The following is a 23,897-nucleotide window of genomic DNA, read 5'->3' as shown; positions in this document are numbered from 1 at the left end:
ACTCCAACTAATCTATGTTGTGCCTGGTAGTATTTATTTCCCCCATTTAAATGTAAGCCCCAGTTACTCCAGAAACCAGCTTGATAATGCATAACATCTCCATTAGGAATATTTTTATGGAGCCCATCGTTATGCATTCATTTGCTATTCACTGTAATAGCGCATATCATAATGAATTCATTTAGTATTCATGGGGATAACACAAACACCATTTAGTAACTGGTTAATGAACTGAGTGGGGCTCTTTATCCTTCCTGGGTTTTATAAGAAACAATGCTCATTTATTTAAATCATCAACTTCTTTCTCGGCTTCATTTTACAAACACACTTCTTTTTGTTCCCCAATGTCCAAGTATAGTGCTAGAGTAAAGATGTATAAAGCTTTCTCTGGATAACGGAAACCCAACAACAAAGGGCCCTGAGACATGGAGATAGGACAATTCAGTGTAATATGTTCCAGTTTATTGCAGGCCAGTTTTGACAGTTTTATCCTGAAAACTAAAAAGAAATAATACTGTTTATTCACCAAGCTCTGAGCTAAGCTAAAAGTGCCATTATTAGGCCCATTTTACAGATTAAAAAATAAAAACAATGAAGTACAGAAAGACTAAGTAACTTGTTCAAAAATCTCACAGCAAATAAGTGAAGAATCTGGAGTTCAAACCCAAGAAGTCCTATCCCAGAACCATGGCCTTCACCGTGTGCTAAACCACATGCCATTGTAGTCATCAGTGACTTAGCTCTCCTTCTTTATAAAATAATCTTACATGTGTGCCTTACCTAATAAAGCTTTTGTTGAAAATGTCCAAAATCCTCCTGAAGCAATTTGCAAAATTAAAATGCCAAACAGCTTCAATAACCTATAGGCAATTATAAAACCAAGAATTGTCATGAGCCAGCTACATTCTGTGGGTAACTTGGCTTGCAATAATTAATTGTTTCTAAGTAGGGTACAAACTAAGTAGTCCAGGAAGAATTTTGTCTGGAGTTCATCTCCTCTAGGTGAAATATGACACATTCCAAAGTAAAATAACAGCATTTTCTCAAGGAAAAGAAAGAGAAATATAGAAAAGAGAAAGAAATTAGTTTTCAACAGCAAAGTTAAGACCATAAGGAACGTCAGGTATGATCGAGGGTACCAGTTATCACTGTAGATTTCCTCTTACCAAATAACATCAAATAACATCTACAAGCCAAATGAAAATCTACATGCAAAAATTAGAGGTCAGGAGAGGAGAAAGAACAGGCTTCCTGCCTTTTATACACGTGCACAAATTATTAATCATTCATTTTACACAAGAGATAAACAGAGCATATGAAAGTGTGTGAAGGAATTGGCATCTAGATGAGATGGTATCTGTTGAGTGCTAAGCAGTGAGAGAAGCCAGAGGAAGGGACAAGATTTATTTCCTAATGTATATTCTTGGTTTTTCTAGAGAGAATTTAAGGTAAGGATTATAAAATAGAAAATCTGAATATATTTTGTTAAACATCAAGGATAATAGAATATAATTAATAAGCCTGTAAAGACCCCCATCAGTGACTAGAATTGAGACTTGAATTTGACTGTAAATTTCCTAGATGCCAATATGAAATAGTAAAATGGGTTTCATAAAGAAGCCACATTAAATAATGTAGTAGACAATGTCCTCAATAATATTCCTAAACAACTAATACGATGGTGTGACTAACAAACTTATTTCTTACTGTATCCCTCTAGGAAAGGGCTGAGGGCCTCAGACACCAAAGCATCTTTCAATTAAAGAGTCACACTGACATGGTCCATACTACTAGTGTTCAGAACAGGTAAAAGCATCTAGTCCACATCTTTAATTTTAGAGATGAGAAAAGAAAAATGCAAAGCATTTGATTTATTTATTCTCTTCCCCAATCCCCATGGACTACACATGTTGAAAGATGTTATTCCCAGAAAAAGTGTATTTGTAAGTTGATCATTGTTCCCACTCTCTCTCTTTCTCTATGTTTTTTTTTTAATGTTAAGACATTCATAGCTCATCATTAGAGTTTCTGAGAAGCATGAACCAGACAGTTTTTCTATACTGAGTTGACATAATTGGAGCCAAAAGAAAAGAAACAATGAAGTGCTATTACAGATCAATTTAAGGCTTCCCTCAGGCTTTTGGAACAGTTAAAAATTCTTTAGGATTCCCAACACAGCCCCTTGTTTGGGACTCACCGGATTGCACCACAGGCCAAGGTATGCTTATACCACGTTATTGTTAATGGAAGAAAGAGAAGACAGGACAATAAGGGACAGAAAGAAGAGGAGGCAGAAGAGAGCAGAGGAGGAGGAACCAAAATTAAAGACAACAATAAAGAAAGAGAATGAGATAGATAAAAATAGCTTTCATTTATGGAATGCTTATACTATGTAGCCATGAACTGGACTAAGTGTTTATAAATATAATCTCATTTATTCTTCATAATGGCACCAATTTAGAGATGAGGAAACTAAGGCAGAGACAGAGTAAGACACTTGACCAAGTTCACGTAGCAAGTTTAGAGCCAGGATTTCAATTTCTGGTCTGTCTGATTCCAAAGTGCTTTGAAATATAACACTATAGTTTTCCCAATGAACTTTAAAAGATGAAAAGGAAGAGAGATACAAATGAACGCTTTTTAAAAGCAGGGCAAAGGAAGGAGTCTGCGGTGTGCAGGGCCAGGCAATAAGAAGAAAAGCTGAAGCAGCAGCCTCGCTGGCCTCTGGTTACTTTGATCGTGCCTCTACCTTGTAAAAAACATGGAAGTTTTCATTACCATTGGGTAATTGATGGCAGATCATATGGGAATGGACACAAGATGAAGTACACATATAAAAATAAATACGATAAGAGGTTTTTGAAACCTGTTTGGCTTCTTAGCTCAGCACACTTTAGATTTGTCTCCCATCTTGGGCGGACTATCACGTTCTAGCTCCATTTCTAAAAGTCACCTCTTTGGCCCAGAAGATGTCCCGGCTTTAAATAAAAGATATGAAAAGTCCTTCTCTCTTTTATGTGAAATACACCAGACAAAATTTATAAATGCAAGCAAGACACAAAGTTTCATTTTTAAGGTAAATCTGTAATGGAGAATTATAGGATTTATGGAGGCTGAAGGGAACAGAAATCTATTTCCCATCTTAATTGGGTGAAATAGTTCTCTGGCTTGTTTTGCTCTCCACAAAAGCCAGAGTTCCAATGGGTGTATTGTAGCACTGGTGCTGAACAGAGCTGTCAAAGATTGCCAAAAATAGAAATAATCCTTATATAAAATAAAAACATAACCTCTGTGCAACTTTTGATTTTGAACATCTAAAAGACAGCGAGGAGCATTGATATTTGGCTAGAAAGTTACTATAAAAAATGTAAAATCAAAGACAAGCTGACAGGATTGGAAATGTTCCACCACGGTGAGTAAACACAACAATGAGAGCTGGACGGTAGCAAAGCCTTTCTATCAGGCTTGGCAGCCTTTTTGGAAATCCATTCTTGGGGTTACAGAAAATCTTTTGTCCCAAACACTTCAGTTTTTGCAGAGAGAGCTGGTGCAAGAGTTGGAACATATCCTAATCAAAGAGGCAATCTAGTCACTGTCTAGCTTACATCTTCCAAGTCCTGATGGCTGAAAAGATAAGTAGTAAGCACTCCTTGCATCAGTCCACCTTACAGAAATATTACTCAAATAAAACCCACAAATCTTTGGCTCACCTCTGTAAGGATGACCATTTACGAGGCTAGCAGGCTGACAAGCCACTTTGCTGTTAGGAGCTGAACTGTGTCTCCCCTAAATTGTATGTCAAAGCCCTAACCCTCAGCACCCAGAATGTGACTGTATTTGGAGATAGGGCCTTTAAAGAGCTGATTAACTTAAGACAAGTCCCTTAGGGTAGGCCCTAAATCCCATCTGATTGGCGTCCTTAGAAGAGGAACCTCAGACACCCAAAAGAGACACCAGGGATGTGCACACACACAGGAAATTCCACGTGAGGCTACAGCAAGAAGGTGGTCATCTGCAAGCAGGGACAGAGGGCTCAGTAGAAACCAACCCAACTGACACAATGATCTTGGACTTCCAGACTTCAGAACTGTGAGAAAATAAATTTCTGTTGTTTAAGCCTCCCGTGTGGTTATAGTACATGGTATTTTGTTATGACATCCCTAGCAGAGTAGTATCCTTGCTGTTTTAAATGGGGGCTTTAGTCTAGGTTGGAGGGGACCGTGGAGGTCCTCTCTCTGCCACCAACGCTACTGCAGGGGGGCGGATGAACAGCTGGCAATCTGATCTCCCTCTGCTTCTCTCTCCTCTCCTTTCTCTCCTCGCTCCACTGGGAACTTTGCCTCCCCTTCTTGTCCCTTCACTAATATCCTAATAACCATTTGTTATTTTGAAGGCACAAGGCTCCTTATCCTTCCATTCTCTTATATCTACAACTGCTCACTCTTTTTTGTACAGAGAAATACAGGGAAAAATTTGCAACTTTTCCAAAAGAAAAAATAAATCATTCTACAACTGATGAGAAAGCTTTGGATATAAGTTTCCAGCTGAACTACAAGTCATCATTTGCAGGAGGTAAAGAAAGAAATGATTTTTGGCAATTTTTCTCTCCCTTATGAGCACAATCTGGAGGCACCAACTCATTTCATATGTTCTTGATATAATAAAAATTAGAACTGTCACACATATGGACATACTCCCACATTTATGTTTTTCCAAAAGTTTATTCTTTGCCCTGTTCCTGAGGACTTGGTAGAAATGTCTTTTACTTGGAGTTGGTTGTGTATTTCTTGAAACATTTCCAAAGGATGCACGGGGTAAGACTTCTAGGTTCAAACCAGCTCTAAAATATATGTCATTGCCTCTAGATCTTCTGCTGCTAGCTCTATGGGCTAGAGAACGGGGGGGAAAGGAGACTGAAAGTCTCTATATGAAGGATGTAGAAGGAAAGGGGAACAAGGATGAAACCAACCAAAAGTTTTTTCAAAGTGGCAACATCAGGAGGGTGTTGATCAGCTAGAGTCCATAACCAAGAGCCCGTTGGGTGCAGGGGTGGAGGCATCCTTGATATTGTATGCAAAAGTTTTATATGTGTGCAACCATACATTGGGTGAGGATAAAGCCTGTAGCTTATATCAGATGTTCAAAGAGGTTCCCGGCTCCCAAAGAATCTTAAAAACTAATGATATAATGGAAAAACTTAAGTTAGTCAACAAAATTATTAATCTAACAATAGTTAGTTGGGTAGCCTTATGAAGGATATTTAAGCACTCTGAGACTCAGCTTCCCCATCAGGAGGAAGGGTCATTAAGACTTCGTCATCTTCTATCTTGAGCAGTGTATTACTGTTCCCTGGTCAAAGAGTTATCTATAACAGGACAATGTTAAGGCCACTCCAGAGAATACTGAAGCCAGAAACAGGATCAGGATGTGGCATGTTGCATAGTGAGACAGATTTTTCTGTCCACAAGTGAGGAGGGGGTATTGATGGCTTGTTTTTAAGATTGAGCCATAAATAACAGAAAACTTTATCAAGCATTTACTGTATAGCAGGCACTGTGGTAATAACATTATATAGATTTGCTTGTTTAAGCAGAACAAGAACCTTCCCAAGTAGGCTCTATTATTATCCACATTCTGAAGAAGGGAGATCTGAGATTTAAAAGATTAAGTTGTCCAAGATCACACAACCAGGAAGAAGGAAGATTTTTGAACTTGGGCTATGTAGCCCACACTCTTGACCAACTATAGAATAATGCCTTCCAATGACGTAATGGGCAATGATTTATAATTCTAAACAACCAAAAAGTATTTTCTTTCTCACAAATTATAATTCTAATATCCTATCTTCATTTGCTCATATATAGAATCAATGACTACATTTTAGGTACAGTGGCAGTCTCAATAAACACACTTTGTTTCTTATCAATTTGGCACCTTTCTTGCATTTTTCCCACCATATCTCATCCCTCTGTTTCCTCTCTCTCGATATATACCAGCCTGTCATTTTTCAAGCCACTGAGACAGCCTACTATCACCACAAACTAGGGGGCGACATTCATTCAATCTTAAATTGTCCTTTGAACTTCCTGTGCAAATGCACATTTATTCCCAGGTATAAAAAATCTTTGCTACAAATTACCATTAGCGCTCGCACCATCATGCTCCCAGAGTTAATGGCAGATGAAAGAGATTTTTTAATAGTAAGTATAAATCTAAATATAAAGTACATTTTAAAAAAATATTAAAGCTAAAAGTTTTTGATATTCACTTTTCCAAATGATGGATTGGAGCTGCTTGTACCCACCCACGGCACACGATTTCTCACACTCACTCAAGCTGGTCAAGGAGGAAGCCTTAAACCTGACTCCCATGTATTTTCAAAGTCTCACATGTAAGTTTCTCTTTCTCACTTAATGGAGATAAGAAAGAATGAGAACGAAATCTGTCCCTCAGATCCTTCCAGTTAAATGCTGAAAATGTGACTTCCGTAAGATGCAGACATTTTTTACTGACATAATTTCTAAGTATACTCTTGCCCAGAACTATCTTTTACTCAGCATAGGGAGAGCTATATAATGCCTCTGTAGCTAGACTAGTGAAATTCTCCTTCAGATTCTTCTAGGAGCTGGCCCCAGTCCATGTCTCAGAATCATGTTACTCAAAGTGCTATGCATAATAATTCTATTTTGCTTATTTCATTAAAAAGCACCTAGTGCCAGTAACACTATCAAATATCCTTTGACAAGTCAATCACTACACTCTGCATGTTCACTTTCATTCTCAGCTTAAAGTTATCTTAATCACAGTCCCAGACTCTTCCAGAAGACATTCTGCAGAAAATCACAGTTTTCTTCTAAGAAAGATGTTTCTTGTTCCTATTGGCTTCTCATTACCAGTTTATCTCTCTTTAAACTGGTATAAAAATCCAAATTAAGGACGATTTTATTTACTTCAATAACATAACTTTTGCTGAAATATTTATAATAACATTTTTCCAAATAGTCACCTAGTTGTTGAATTAATACAAATTTGGTTTGCACACCATTTATTCCCAAAGTATTCATCTAATTGTGTAAAGCAGGAAATAAGTTTTCAAGCCCTCTGTCCAATAGCCCTCTGTAACTTGATGCTAACCTCAAACAAATAAATTTAGTCGAGTTTTCTTTTGTAGTAAACCAGTAGCTATTGTCTGTTCCTCACTCTGTCCCTTTTCCTGGCAATGTCTCCCTTCCTATTCCATCCTCATATTTCTATGGGACTGATAAGTTTTCATATGATCCAATCCCTCTACCCTAAGTCAAATTTGATTTGTTCCAGGGTTAGGAAATTAGCCCAAGTTGGTCAATAATATATATTGCCTTAGATTCTTAAACTTGACATCAAGAAAATGACAAAACTGTCTCCCTCTTGTGATAAGATGTAAAACATAAAACTTGTAAGCTATAGTCATTCATGTTTCCTGCCATTTGGAGAAAGCCAGTTGGCAGTAAGAGAAAACGAATACAGAGAAAAGTAGACGAGAACCAGATAGATCCATCAGCATTAGCTTCCCTGTCTGAGTTTTCCCTAAGGCTCCTGGCCTCCCCACTCTTCCCATGACTCCACTGTTCACTAGTTCTCTGGAGATCATGACCCAATATATTTCTTTTCTTCCTTAAGTTGCTGCAAGTTAGATTTCTGATATTTGCAACCAAAAGACCTAAACAATATCATTTTTATTAAATACTCCTGGGAATTATGTTTTAATTTTAAAACTAGTAGTAATATGAAATTAAACTGTTCTGGAAGACAGGTATCGTCCTTTTTGAAATCTGGAATCAGGCTGTAAACCCGCTAGAAATCAATTCCAGTGCTTACTGGGGGACTGATTGTAAGACTGGCTAGATATAGTTGTAGGTCAACAGCAACAGCTAAGAGGAGGCATATCCTTTCTTCTAGGGAGGGAAGCACTCCTGATTAGAAAGGACCACTGTCACAGTAACTGTTTGATCTTACAGTAGAGCCATTATCATCTTCTCTTCTCTTTTTTACCAAGACAAGCAGAAAAGACACCCAGTTTATTTTATATGGCAAGGTAATATTGCACAGCAGTGGATAACCTGGACTTTCCAACGAGGCTTCTTGGGCTCAAATCATGTGTGATCAAATACCTTGGTCTCCCCGTACGTCAGTTTCCTTAACAGTAAAATGAGGATAGCAGCACATTTGTTATAGGTTGTGGCAAATGGTAAGTAAGCTAACTTAGACTACCACCTTACAGATTTAAGCACTTAATGCATGTTAGCTATTCGTTATTAGCATTGTTGTCATTATCAACATTATAGTTCCCCTCTAAAGTGATGCTACAGGGCAGAACATTAGACCATAAGAAAGTGGACCACCTGCTGGATGAAGGAGAAATCTGTAATTTTTTTGAGCATCTTTGTTAAAAGACCATGCATGGATCTTGATGTTTTTTTCCTATATTGAGTTTAAATGTAGACAGTACATTTTTCTGGGGAAGTGCCCTTAGTTTTCACCATTTAATCAAAAAGTCGGCCCTACAAAAAAATTAAATATGTCTGCTAACAGTAAATAAGGCATAGAGGTTTCAAAAATTAGGGGTCTTCGAGCCGAGAACAGTCGATATATAAGTTTTCAAAAAAGGCTTAAAGTTTCTATTCCATCTCAAAGTGACAGTCAGGGTGGTATTAAATAATGCTAATTGTTGAACGTTAGTAAGGAAGAGGCGGGAAAGAGGGGAGGAAAGAGGAAGAGAAAAGAGACGGAGCAAAGAGAGGAGGAAAGTGAGAGATAACCATTTAAATGATGCAATTAAGTCAGAGATTTTGGCTATTTCACTTAGGGAATATATATCTCAAGAGAATTGTAAATGAAATGTGAGAATATGAAAATCTGTTCCTTTAATCAGCCCCACTTTTACATGTCCCTCATCATGTGAATAGCTTTGCTATGTTGACTCAGATTCTAGTGCTTATAGATATATATGTCCGGTACATAATGGCCCTAAGTAGAAGGCACCTACCACCTCTGGTACACACAGGAATCCTGATGGACCCACCCTGGGAATAACGCTGGCAGTGCTGGATTCACTGAGTTAGCATCTCCATCTTTGATATGGCAACTTCTGGAGATTTTCAAGAGTGATTTTGATGACATATGTCTTTCATCCTTCATGATTATTTTAGAACTTATCACTTAGAAACATCTGCGCTATGTCCTGACTCAGCACTGAGTGCTCCACGTTTGAGAATACAAAGAATTATGATAGCAGGTTCTCTATAATTTTATGTGCAATTATTTTCTGACCTGAGCACCAAGGATTCAGTCTAGGCCTCCCATTTCACAGCTTCAGAATGTCACACATGTTGTGTCATCTCCAGCTCACAAATACTTGTAACATATGACTCTCATAGCCTCAACAGTCCTGGAATTGATAGAACCCTTTGGGATGAGATGAAACGATAGCACATTATTCTGTTATGGGCCCATTTGTCATTTTACATTTTGTCCTTGACATCCAGTTGTAGTAAGATCTCAGATAACATTTCCAGGCATGACACTTGTCTAGTATTTTCATTGTGATATCCATTGACAACCTAACTTCTGGCTGAGAAGCTTCAAGCATTTAAGATTTTCAAAGCTTAAATCCAAAAAATCCAGTGTTCCTTATCTGGCTTTATCTCCCATCATTTAATCGATCTTACTTTTCTTTTCATTAGTTATATCCCAAAGGCCACATACAGTGCATAATCTGATACACTCCACAGAAAAACAGAAAGTCTTTCTTCACAGTATAACTGCCTCAACACGGAATCTGCCCACATACCCAGTTCCCTTAGTCAAAGTGAGTACTCACCTCCTTAAGCATAAACTTATTATTTTTTGGTTCTAATTTGCTTAAGAATATAGGACACAATTCATCAATATACAAATGAATTGGGAGTTGATGTACTCACCCAAGAATTCACTAGTAATGAGTCAGTATTTTCTAACTTTCTAAAGAAAATGTCCTATAACTGAGTATGAAGAATAAAAAAATTTGAAACAAAAGCTTATTAAAATCAATATTAGATTAGTATAAAGCAGAAAAGTTACTTAGAAAAGTTAGCCCCAAAAGTATGTTCTTAAGAAAAATCTATTACTTACTTGAATATGATATCTTAAATTCATATATAATAGAAAATCAGTAGACATGCTAGGAACAAAGTAATTTTTCAATGCTAACATCACTTAATCACTACTGTCCATCAATAGTCCACGCAATAATGCCAAGCAACATTTAGCCTGACCTCCTTCATGTGTAATTATCACCGGGAATAAGATATACCTGTGTCAGTTAACAGTTTTAAATTACCTCTATGTGATAATTTATGTTAATAGCATAATAGCATAACAATGATGGATAATGTGTACCAACATTTACAAATTGGTTGCAATGCATTTCAATTACAATTCTCTTCCTATCTCTGATCAGCAGCAAAATCAAATTAGCAGTGCAACCATTAGTTAGTGAATTATCCTAACATGTAGAGTCTCTCCTTGGACACCTTTTCATTTGCAGAGTTGCTCTAGGATTTGAAGTGTATCACCACGGCCAGTAGAATTCACCAAATAGTGCACAAGTGCCGCTAATGATTTTTTTGTGGAGCGAAAATGAAAATAATCAGGAGGTGACACTGGACATCTGAAGGACTCACTGTCTCATTAAGACCAAGAAGAGAATGCTGTTAATGTTGCTCCAGAGTGAAATGGATTGGGTGATATGGCATGATATGGGGCAGACTGAAACAAATGAACCAGTGGCTCGCCCCGCTACTGGGTCCTGGCCACAGACCCAGCTAAAGTCTTCAGCCAGGTCTCCTACGGTAGAATTTCAACTGGTCCTCATTTCAGTACGTCTCCTGGGAACCCCAGTCACTCAGTACCACCTCAAATGCCTGCAACAGCTCAGAACTCAGGGAGACCCAAAACTTATTCCATTGTTGTCTGGCAGAGCTAGACCTTATAGGAACAAATCAAAACATTCTACTCAAAGGCATCCCTCGAAATGTCTAGTCCTTGATCAAACGCACCATGCAATGCATTTACAGAAAATGTCCTATAGCTGTGTGTGAAACTAATAAATGTGACACCCAAATTCCTCCTGACTGAAGGGCACAACAGTGCTCTTTATTCTAGGTACATTGCCAAAGATTTAACTGTAGCGAACACTACATTCCTGGAGTGGAACCCTATCTCTTTTTCAGGTAAGGCTTAAAACTGTAGATGGTACCAATTCTTGAAACATCTATTCTATTACCACCACATGTGTTGAGGGAACCTTTATACTCATACTTCTTACTATTTGCAGTTTCTTCATGTGCTCCCAGTATGTTGCACATTCAGAATATTTTTGTTGCAAAGGAGAAAAGGTAGCTACGATAGATTTAAGATTTTCCCCAAATTAAGGAATCCCAGAGGCTGTTGCTAAGAGGGCAAGGTAGCCTGAAAAGCCAGGAAGTTTATGTATCATAAATCAGAGGTTCCTTTCTTCTCCTCAGGATTAACCTGATACTGGAAAATTCCCTTATTGTTACTTCTAAAAAAGTTGTCTCTCAAAGTCTACAGCCATAGTGGTTAAAAGCACTATGCCTGGAGTGGGAGACCTGGGCCTGTTTCCCCTCCACAACTTACTGTGTGACCCTAGGAAAATCACTTAACCTTTCTGTGTTTTAGTGTCCTCATCTGAAAAGTGGGAAAATAATAATGCTACTTCATAAGATTGCTGTGATGATTAAGTGGACTAACACATGTAAAGCCCTTAGCACATGCCTAGAACATAGTGCTCAGCAAATACTAACTCATCTTTTGTTCTACCAAAGAAATACACAGTACACCCAGAGTGATAATGCCTTAAATATTTCCAACCATAGTTGCATTGTAGATAATTACTGGACAGTCCTGGGGCGGGAGTTGCAGACACAAGGAAACCTCAGGTCTATGGAAGAAGAAGGACGCCAACCAATCCCTCTCTGCTGTTGCTCCCCAATCCAGAGCCCCTTGGAATCCAACATGGCACCCCTGGGAGCCTTGGTAGGAGACCATGCTCCACATGCAATAATACGGTATTCCAAACTATCACGGCACCTAATGTAAACCAACAATACCTTGAACGACACGCCTAGGAATCCTAACTCCGTCATTCTCTAAAGAAATCTTAAGTCAGTGAACTGATTCTTGGTAGATTAATATAAGCACGATAACACATAGAGCTACTATAATTGTATGCACACATCACACATGGGTCAAAGGCTCACCACGTATTTTCATTAAGTGCAAAACACATTCAGAATCCCTTAGATTTTGGCTGGGAGATTTTGGAGGCCAAAATATGTCCTAAAGCCTATTTTTAAATTTTTAAAGCTTTATGCCTGTTGAGTAAAAGATAGCATGTTTTTATACAGTCTAGGGCACTCTGCATGTTCCTTCATTTATTGCTCTAATCAGCAATGCAATGTACACAAGACCAGATTCCAAACTGAAGAACATTCTTTAGAGTGTGCGTGGCTACCTGAGAAGTTGTTATTAGGATAGAAGAAAGGTCCTGGGTTTTCAAATGCTCGTGTTTGAATGTTGGTGGTCACTGATTCTCAAACAGGAAAATTTAGCATTTCTATTAATTTAAGATAGAAATTGTTATAATTGTCAAAAATAGGCAGGAGGCGTCTTTTGTGTTTTTATCATGTTTCTCTCTGGATGTCGTGCGTTGGACAGGTTTGGAGAAAACAAATCACATTTTAAAAAGCCAGCGTGGAACTACTGGGAGGCACAGGAGACTTCCTGCGATGTTGCATGTGCGTGCTGACAGCCTCATCCGATCTTCACGTATTAGCTGCTACAGCTAAGTGAGTGATGCTGCATAAATATGAGGCCTGGTGTTGCTAGGAATCACAGCTTCCACAATATAATTAGTAACCCATTCTGGGTCCCACTTCCAGGTGGGAAGAAAAACCAAAGGGACAGAAAAAGAAAAATATTTCAGATTCAGAAACAATGCTTGTCATTGACAAGGTTTTGCTATGAGGACGCTCTCAACAATCTCATCCTCCTGACACTGGCATACAGCCACCTGGCATTTCTGTGGGCTACACTGAGAACCAGTGAATACCATGTGGGCGGTTGTCAACATTAGAAACGAGAAAAATAGACAGAAAAATGCATTGGGAGTTATAACATCAAGTTTTGGGGGCTTTTTCTTTCTACTCAGATGGCACAAAAATTCTTACGTATTGGTACCCACGCAATAGACATCCCTGGATAATAATTATAAGAGCTTTAAAGTTTACAAAGTGCTTTTACATACACAGGCTGGACTATAAAGTCAGGACTCCGCAGCCCAGGAACAGATGTGATAGTGGTCAGGTGTGGGGTGCTTCTCACACAGCTACAGGGGGTTTTGTTGTGGCTGTTGTTTTAGTTGCACCTGGATCAGTGCCACCTGAACTAGTCAAGGAAAGTGGGAAATACAATGGTCTTCTCTTGAGAGGGGTATAACACTTGCTTGTGTGATTTAGCATGTGATGTTTACTGTCATCTCATATTAGAACGAAACACTAATTAGTTACACACAAATGTCAGAAATTTCTTATGGGACCCTTTTGGCCTCTGGACCGCTGGATAGTGTATGGCCTTAAATAAACTTGGCTTTTAGTTTAGACATACCACCTATCATGGTGCAGCTTTGGATCACTTACGTTTGATTTTTTTTTCTCATTTTTGACAAGAGGACAAATGTAATACTGATATTTATAAAGCTGATGTTTATGGATCATTTACCATGTGCCAAGTGCTTTTCTAATTTCTTTATATGTCAAATTTAGTCTCTTTATATGATTATCAAATTTAGTCCATGAAACCACCCTATGCAGTAGGTACTCTAATTATCCTTGCTATTAATGTTATTCTTATTTTTCAGATGAAAAAATCAAGGCAAAAGTGGTCTCAGATCACACAGTGGTGAGTGATGCCTCCAAAATTTAACCCAGACAGTTTGACTGCAGAGCTTGGGCCCTACCTACTATGTCCATGGCCTCCCAAATCGCACTTCACATGTATGTGAGGTATGGCAGGCAAAGAAATTAATAGAGTAACCCATACATTAGAAGTTATCTAACAAGTGGTAGCGATCTATATTAGCATGCTTAATATCATTACTACCACTATTATTACTAACCTTTCTGCTATACTTTGCTTAGGCATCTCAGAAAAGGAAACTATGCTTGTTTCAAGAACAAGATAGACTCTGCAGAAACAGCAACTGAAAACAAGTCAGGTGTGACAACAGACCTGCCGACTCCTGCACAGAGTGGGAGTTTTATATTACGTCAGCGATGCAGGGAAGATCGGGTCTCAGGCATCTACTGGGAAAGATGCCCTCCACCCCCAGTGACATGAAATAGAGTGCTTATTTCCACTATCGTGTCTGAACAACTTCAGGAAGATGGATGTGTGAAGTAGAGGTGCCTGTGGACAGTTCAAACGGAAGGAAGGGAAGGCGAGTCACATGCCTTAAATGTCTCCTCATAACAAAGCCTGAATATGACACAAGGACATTGAAAACCCCAATAGACAGATAGATATTCAGGCCCAGCTCTTAAAGATGTTATTTTTGGAAGGTAAAGAGGTAGAAAAGCAGGAGGCAGGTGGCTTCTGTTAGCGTTCAATCAGAGACAGAGGACCTTTCACTTTGCATGCCTTTGTACTAAACCACGAGGCTACAAAAGGATAGGACTTTCTTTTTCAAAATATCACCCCAGATGACATGCAAATAGTGTCCTCACTATTCCTTCCCGGAAGGTTGTGGGGAATGTGGGCAGACTCGTCTTGCTCCTTTCCTTATGGGCAACCATGCATATATCTAAGGATTCTGTGTTGTTGTTATTGATGTTAGTGCCTTCCAGTGGATTCTGACTCCTAGCAAACCTGTGTACAGAAGAGGGGAACCCTGCCCGGTCTTTTTGCACCATCCTCTCACCCTCTGGTGCAATATCACACAATGCTCCACTGCTATTCACAGGGAATTCATGGCCAAGTTTTTGGGAGTTGGTGCCCAGGTCCTTCTTCCTAGTATGTCTTAGTCTGGAAGCTCGACTGAAACCTGTCCACCATGGGTGACCCTGCTGGTATTGAAATACCTGTGGCATAGCTTCCAACATCACAGCAACATGCAGCCACCACAGTAGGACAACCAACAAAAGGTGGTGTGGTTCCCTGATTGGAAACAAACCCTTGCTGTGAGAGCGCTGAATCTTAACCACTATACCACCAGGGCTGGTCAAGAACTTACTCAGCATCAATACACAACCTCTAAGTCATCCAAATCCACTCCCACTTTTCCATTTTCCTTAGGCTTATGATCAGGAAAAAAGGGGAATCACTTAACCTTCCATCCCCCTGCCCCAGCTCTGCATGCATTATTTACCAAAAGACAACTGGTGACAGGTATACGTCCTTCAAAAACTTAAATTGTGGAGGGCCAGCCATGCTCTGGCACAAAGACACCACCTATTTGCTGACAACTCCTACATTTTTATCTCCAGCACAACCCTCTTTTCTGAATTTCAGGTTCACATACCTAAATGCCTACTCATCCTTTCCATTTAGATGTCTAATAGGCATCTCAAATTTAATACACCCCAAATGGAGCTTTTCATCTTCCCCTCCAAAAAGTGCTCGTCTCACAATCTCATCCATCTCATTGAAAAGAAACTCCCATCCCTCTCAACCATACAAACATACACACCCACACCACCAGTTAATAAAGGAGAAAATAAATTTTAATCCAATCTGGTAAACTTAGTCAGATCCGACAGTTTAACTATTTCCTTAAAATAGATCAGTCTTTTCTGGTCTAACAGTCTCTTTTTGGTATTTCAAACTCTTATCCTTCCCCTGTTACATGTGAAAATGTTGTCAGAGTATGTGGAAGTGTGTAGCTAATGTGACCTAGTGGTAGTGCTGGGGAGATAGAGTCTACAAATAACCCATGTCCTCTGTGACAGACAGTCTGGTCTGTTTTGCTCCATGAACTCAAGCTGCAGAGGTATAACGCGTCTATCTCATGTTTTTTGGAGAGTGAGATTCTGGCGGTCGTTACCAAAGTCCATTGTCCCAACCATTTAAATCCATTCCCCTCATGCCCATCTCAGAGTCTTCTGCTCCATGGCTTCCTCATCCCAACCTCTGACAGGCTTCTGGCCTCTCAGTGCTTCTACATTCCCACACCAGGTCATTTCCTCAAAGCCTTATAAAGACCAAAAGGAGCCAGTGATGCTCCCTCAGGCTCATCTGTAAGAGCGATGGCACCATCACTTCTAAACCAAGTTGGCAGAGACCCATTGTGAAGGTTGGGATTGTTATAAGAGCCTGTTGCCCCTCCCCCCACCATGCCATTAGCACTCACGTTCTCAGGATCCCAAAACTATTTGGGTGATTCTTAAGCTTCCTTCTGCCAATGAGATGTGGTCCCAACCATGGGGCGGGAAGACCTCCTCATCCTTTCTCAGTCTGCCCCTTCCCCAAATCCTCCTGGATCAGCAGGGATCAACTTCTGGTTTCCCATTTCCTTTTCCCCATGGCCTCCTTTGGTGCCAGGGCAGCAAGACAGTCTCATGGCCTAGCTGGGAGAGGTAGAAGAGCAATCCTCTTTAAGTAATAAAAGAAACGCCATGCTTAAAGTCTTCTAGATTTGGTTCTTGGAAAGTTAAATGGGAGATAAAAGAATGGAGAAAAAAGTTTTATCTTACTTAAAAAGTCTGGATTTGGAGGCCAGCCTGGTGGGGTAATGGTTAAGTTCGTGCACTCTGCTTCAGTGGCCTGGGATTCACAGGTTCGGATCCGGGGCGTGAATCTGGCACCATTCATCGAGCCATGCTGTGGCAGCATCCCACATAAAATGGAGGAGGATTGGCACAGATGTTGGCTTAGTGACTATTTTCCTCACACACACACACACAAAAGTCTGCATTTCAAAATTGTCATCTCACACAAAGATTACATTTAGCTAGTTAAAAGCTAAAATCCTCTTTCCTTTTGCATTCTTGCTACACTAGTCCTTATTCCTCAGCCCCATCTCCCAGCCACAAGTAGGTTGACATCTTGGACCGACAGTTAAAGAACCATTTGTTGAACACTTATTCTGTGGTTAATGTGTATAAAGCAGATGTCGTGGTACAAGCTTTACATACATTACCTTTTTTAATCCTCAAAACAACCCTAGAGGGGAGACATTTTTTAATTCTCATTTTACACATAAGGCAACTGAGACTCAAAGAGTTTAAGTTGCTCAAAAGGGAATGTATCTAGCAAATGTAAGAGCTCAAATTCAGTCTGTCTTGTGACCACTGCACTATGAATAAAATATTTTTAAATATACCAATGAGCTATTAGTTTCACTTTGAAAGTTCAAGGTAGCTCATTCTTCAAATTGCATCTGTAACATAAAACATTAGACAATTGGCACAAAATGGTCTCATGATACAAAGTAAGTGTAAGAAATATAGGAAAGGAAGAAAGGAAAAAAGGAAGGATGGAAGGATGGAAGAAAGGAAGGAAGGATGCGAGGAAGGGAAGGGAAAAAGGAGGGAGAATCATTCATATACAACATCCCAAGGAAAATTACATTAAAAGTTTGATAGAGTCAGGGGCCTGCCCTGTGGCCAAGTGGTTGAGCTCATGCCTATGCTTTGGTGGCCTGGGGTTTGCTGGTTCAGGTCCTGGGAGTGGATCTACGCACTTCTCATCAGGCCATAGTGTGGTGGCACCCCACATAGAAGAACTAAAGTGACATACAACTATGTCATGGGGCTTTGAGGAGGACAAAAAAAAAAAAAAGAAGAGGAAGATTGGCAACACAAGTTGGCTCAGGACCAATCCCCTCACACACAAAAAAAGTTTGGGAGAGTCACCATGTGGTTTCCTGATTCTCTGTATGTGTCAGGACTTTAACAATTGACTTGCCCTACACTCAGAGATTTGAAAACAGAAAACTTTACTAGAGACATTGTAGAGTATTCGTTAAGACAGAACTCTGGAGCCATGTTGCTGGGTTCACACAATGACTGTGCATAATAAGTGCTCAAGAAATGTTAGCTCTTGTTATTATTATCACTGATAGTTTTCTTTAACACATATAACCATCTCCCTGAGCTTGCCACCTCATTCTGTAACAAGAAATAAGCAAATTTTATTCCAACTAGTAAATGCTGCCTGATTCACTGATTTCAAAAGCACCTTAGGTAACTGCACCTTTTACATAAATAGTCTTTCAGATTCTGCAGCAAACACTCAACAATATAGAAAAAGTTAAGATATTGTACCTGTTCTATGTTACAAATACACGGAATGAAGCAAATGACAGAACTCTAAATATCAAAAGAGAGAGAGAGACAGAGAGAATAAGTTAATTATGAGGAAGATAGGATTATCGGTAATATTCAATTTTTTGACTCTGTTTTTTATAATAGTTTTTATTAAGAAAACCTCTGTTTTTATAACACTAAAAGATATGATTACTTTGTCATTTAAAAAACAAATAGCCACAGCAATTTTTCATTCTCACCCCTGCCACAGACACATGAACACACACATACGCACAGAAAATGCAGCCTTCTTATTTAAATGCTATCCGTCTTTCATTAAACAGTAAACTCCACAGGACTTTTATTCATCTTTTTACCCCTAGTACTCTGCACAGTGCCTGGAAAATGGTAGGTACTCCATAAACACTTGTTGAGCTTTCTTAAAATATTACCCAGAGCCTTAACTTGACTTTTAATATCACTCAACACTGAAGAAAGTGCACTTGTGTTTGATCTTTTGGTGATGACACAGATGACCGCTAAAAGCTAACATTCACTGTGTACCAACTCCATGGAAGGCGCTGTGCGAGCATTTAATGTGTCCTCTCATTTGATCCATCTGATAACCCGATGCATTGGTGTTATTTTCTTCATTGTTTATTTATTTTTTTGCAGATAAAGAAAAGGAGGCCCATAAAATTTGAATTATATGCCCAGGTCACACAGGTAATAATAAGTTGCAGAGTTGGAATTCCACTCTGCCTGACCCCTAAGCTGATGCCCTTAACAGCAGCCTATACCGCCTCTACCACCAGTGCTCCACTGACTCAAGGACCTGACATGTAACTCACACCAGAATGAGTAGATGTTGATGACAGCTCATCTCTGTGTTGTTATAGTACGATTGCACTGTTGAACGTGGTAGCCACCGGCTACATGGCACCTGAGTGCTTGAAATGTGGTTGGTCCAAACTGAGATGTGCTGTAATTGTAAAACACACAGATTTTGAAGGTTTAGTACAAAACAAAGAAAATAAAATAGCTTGTGAATAATTTTTATATTGAGTACGTGTTGAAACAATATTTGGGATATATTGGGTTAATTAATTTCACCAATCCAAATGAAGCCTGTAGTTTAGTTGCTAGTATTGTACCAATGTTAATGTCTCGGCTTTGATAATTTACCATGGTTATGCAAGACACTAACATTAAGAGAAGCTGGGTGAAATGTATATGGGAATGCTGCACTACTTTTGCAACTTTTTTATGTATAAATTTATTTCAAAATATAAAATTTAAAAATTAGTTTCACCTGTTTCTTCTTTTCTCAGCGCGGCTTTGAGAAAATTTAAAAGTGTCTTATGTGTGGCTCTCATCATCTCTCTATTGGGCAGTGCTGTGGTAGAATATCAAAATACAAGAGGAACGAAGGTAAGGTCTATTTAGCTCGCACTAACAATTGCAGGTCCGTGTTTAGAGATAGTTTAGTTTACTTAATAAGCAGTGTTATTGTTGGAAAGCTAATTGGGCCATCAGTTAATGCAGCCCCATAACACCACTAAGCCGAGGTGAGTAATGATGTGGATTCATAGGTCATCTAGTCAATCTATGGTTCCGGGCAGAAATACACTAAAACTCTTCCTGGAAGACAGCCCTATTCCTCAAAATCTCCTGTGGATGTTTCCACCACCTCTCTTAGGAAACTGCTCTGCTCCTTCACAGCACTAAAGTCAGGGAAATTCTCCTCTTTGCATTAATAAATAAATATGATAACTTAATGGGCTTTTATTTATTTTACACTTCCTAAGGTTGTGAAGGACGCAAACTACCAAAAAGGGTCTGAGGGCAGAGAATAGGTTATGCTTTATGTGTTGCTTGAAAGTGCTGTGACTTAACACTCACATTTGAAGGATTATACTAAGCATAGTTAAGTTGTAGGGAAATGAGAAAGAAAATGCTTTAAAAAAAGTCCCTCATTTATACTTTTGTGGAGACTAGAATGAGAAAGCATAAACTAAACAAAATTCATAACTCACGTTAGATTGCCTGACTCTGCTTCTGTAACAGCAGTGTGGTGAGTGGCAGAGCATTAGCTCCGGAGTCAGGAGGCCTGCATGCCAGTCCTGCATCTGCCTAACAAGTTGTCCAACCTCGTGAAGTCTCAGGAACCTCATCTGAAAACGAGCAAATAGAATTAGATTGATACGTTTCAAATCACAATGCTACCCCACTGGTAGGTCATGAAATCAATTTCATGGGTCAAGACCAACTTTCTTTAAAATGAAACAGGATAAAAAAACATCAGCATCCAGCGTACAAATTAGGGATCAACACTGTTTTGTGAAACTATTATTATATGGATGCCGGTGTAGGGATATATGTTATAGAAATATACACACACATTTCTATAACTTCAGTTTTGTATATCATGATATAAAATGTTTCCTGCTATGTATAACAATAAAATTTTTTGAGAAATGCTATTTTAAATGATGTGTAGAGTTTCTTGTATCTCTGAAGTAATACACTCTAAACTAGAAATAAACCATGTGCAACCAATGAATCCATCATTGAATGCTCCTTAGTCCCTACCAGAGCAGTTGGGAGGCATCTCTAAAGCCCTTAAAGATGGCCACCATCAATTCCTTCCCTCCCTGAACACACACGGTACTTCTTCATCTCCTAAGAGGTGAGGCTATTCCCCTTCCTTGAATCTGGCCTGGCACATCACTTGCTCTAATCAGTACAATGCGGCAGAAGTGATATTATGGGACAAGCCCTGGCCTAAAGAGAACCAGAAACTTCTGCCTCCTCCTTCTGGGAAGCAGGCATCATGTAATAAGTCAGACTTCTTTGAAAGCATGATGCTGTTAGGAGGCCCAAGCTAACCACCTAAAGAGGTCATGTAGAGAGCGATGCCTGACCAGCCCCAACCTGTTCCAGACATCCCTGCTGATGTCCAGCCCCAACAGACACCAGATGGAGCAGAAAAACCACATCACTGAGCCCAATCCAGATTGTAGAATGATGAGAAATAATAGATTATTGTTTAAGCCACTAAGTTTTTGGGTAGTTTGTTACAAAGCAATAGATTACTGAAACAATGTCTTTGGAACTGTGAATCATGGAAGCTAAATGCGTCTTTAATAGTAACAAGACCTCAGTTTACTCTGGAGGGCTCATTTCATAGCATATGATGTCAATATTTACCTAGCATTTCTTGGGAACACTGGCAAATCGTGGAAAATGCAATGTAAGTTGCAACACCATGCTAACAACATGAGGAATTTACTGGATGTAGAATACAGTTCTAAGATCTGAGAAAATACGTCATATTCATGTAAATAAAGAATTCCAAACATCTCAAGATTTGCCATGTTAAGTTGCTGAAGTATGGTTAGAGACGAATATTCTGGAAGACAAACGGAGAAGGAAAATCTATGCTTTCAGACTTTCCTTCTGACACACAACACCTTGGACAAAACTGAAAACTGAAACAAAGCAAATTATTCACAAGTGACAGCCCTTTCATTTGTACCCACAGCTGCTGTTAAGGACCACCACTGCCTCAGCTTGATCCAATTACTGCACTGTGTACCTTATCACACAGCTTCGTTTTGTTCCTCTCCTGTCCTAGGATCTGGGCCTCATTAAGATAAGATCTGACAGCCTTGGTCAATGCTGAGTTAGAGCTGGTGGCTTCTCTTTATTTGGGCACAACTGCAAGCTCCATGGACTTATATTCAGTCATATAAGAGAGCGTTCTTTTCTGTGAGATTTTCATTTACTCTGCTGTTATTTATCCCAACCTGGGCGTTTAAGCAAGTAAAATTTTCCAGGCTTTTTTATCAAAAACATCTCATCCTCCTAACATCCCTTTTCATGGGGCTAAAGTGCTGCTTCTTGATTAGAAAAATATCCCTAATGAGGAGGCTGCAAATTTTTGTGGTGTTTTGCGACATGGGTCAAAATGTTCTCCTTTATTTTAATATTCTTGCTGTCCTCCCAAAGAGCCATAAATAAAAATAAATGATAATACAGGCTCTTGTCGAGAAAATTCAGCTCCTTCACCTTTAGTGAGCTTGATTTCCTTTCAAACTGACAAGGACTCAGCTCCTGACTGTCTGCCTTCATTTATTCTTCACACTTTAGATCTGCCTTCTGTACTGGCTCACAGCATAGTCCATATGGAAATAAAATACATCCACATTTGAAATGAGAGTGCCTTCCCTCACTGGTATTTGTTTCCAATATGATATATTTATTTCAGTGACAAGGTCCGATGGTTAAAGATGTAGTAAGACCAGAGCTCTGTGAGCAGAAAAAGGATTGAAGCGATTCCCAGGTTACTCAGGCAAAAGGAGCAGAAGGAGAGAGGCGTCCCAAGGGCCTGGTCGGTTCTGCCTGAATTATCCAGATAATTGCTTCAACCCTTTGCTTTGACAATGGAGACCTGGACTAAAATTACATAAGCCAACAGAAGTCTATTTAACCTATTTTTTCACATTCCGTTAATAATGACAGAAATGAAAGTGAGTGGAGACACCTGTCAGGATTTAGGTAGAGGCCTAATTCCATTATTGTGATGTTCGTGAAGAATTTGTAAAGTGTTGTAGAGGAAATTTCTAAAATGAATGAAAATAAAAAAAGAAAAAAATTCCAATCCCAGTAGCCCCTTCTCTGCCCAACGTCTAAACTTTGGAGCGCTGGAGGACTCCATGCCAGGCCGAATCCTATTTCTATCTACTTTCTCTCCTTAGCTGATCTCACTCCATCCCCATGATTTTAAGTACTATTTATACTCCCAAATTTATAGCTCCAGCCAGGACCTCCTCCTGGGAGCACACTTGACATACCACTGCAGAAATGACTGCATTTTTCAAATCTTACTGGTGCTTCCACTTCTACTATCCAATAGTGAACACTTATTCAGTACTTCCTATGCCACGTACTACACTTAAACATTTATGGCATGATCTCCTTTGATTCTCACATATCTGGGCAGTGGAATCTATAATTCTCTCTTTTTTCTGGATAAAGGAACTGAGACTTAGAGAGGTTACATGAGTCGTCCAATGTTTCACGGCTACGAAGGAATGGAAGCTGGGCTCAAGGGCGCAGCTATTTGATTCTCAAACATCTCTTTACAGTGCGCCGCCTCTATTCTGTTGACTATTTTCTTCTACACATTTGTGACTTAGCATGTGCTACTTTAAATTGCCACCATCATCTTCATCATTATTTTATTATTAAGTCTTGCTTCTTCCTACCCTGATGCCAGCCCCTATGGCAGGGACCCTGTCTGATGTCTCTGTGCGCTCAGTTGTAGCGAAGCCTTTCATAGTACATTATTATCGTGGTTGAGGTTTCACAGAAAGCTAACATTACAATTAATAGCCTGGCTAGAAGCCCAAGTCAAGAGGTTTAAAAGAGCATCTTTACTAATCAGGGTTTTAACCCATTACTCAGATCTTTAAAGACCTTTAAAGCTGTAGCACTCATTGTCCATGCTGTACCTGATTTATAGGAGGATAACGAGATTCTGTGGCTTCCTCG

Source organism: Equus quagga, chromosome 18 (assembly GCF_021613505.1).
Source record: "Equus quagga isolate Etosha38 chromosome 18, UCLA_HA_Equagga_1.0, whole genome shotgun sequence".
Lineage (NCBI taxonomy): Eukaryota > Metazoa > Chordata > Mammalia > Perissodactyla > Equidae > Equus > Equus quagga.
Note: the sequence above shows the minus strand (reverse complement) of the source record.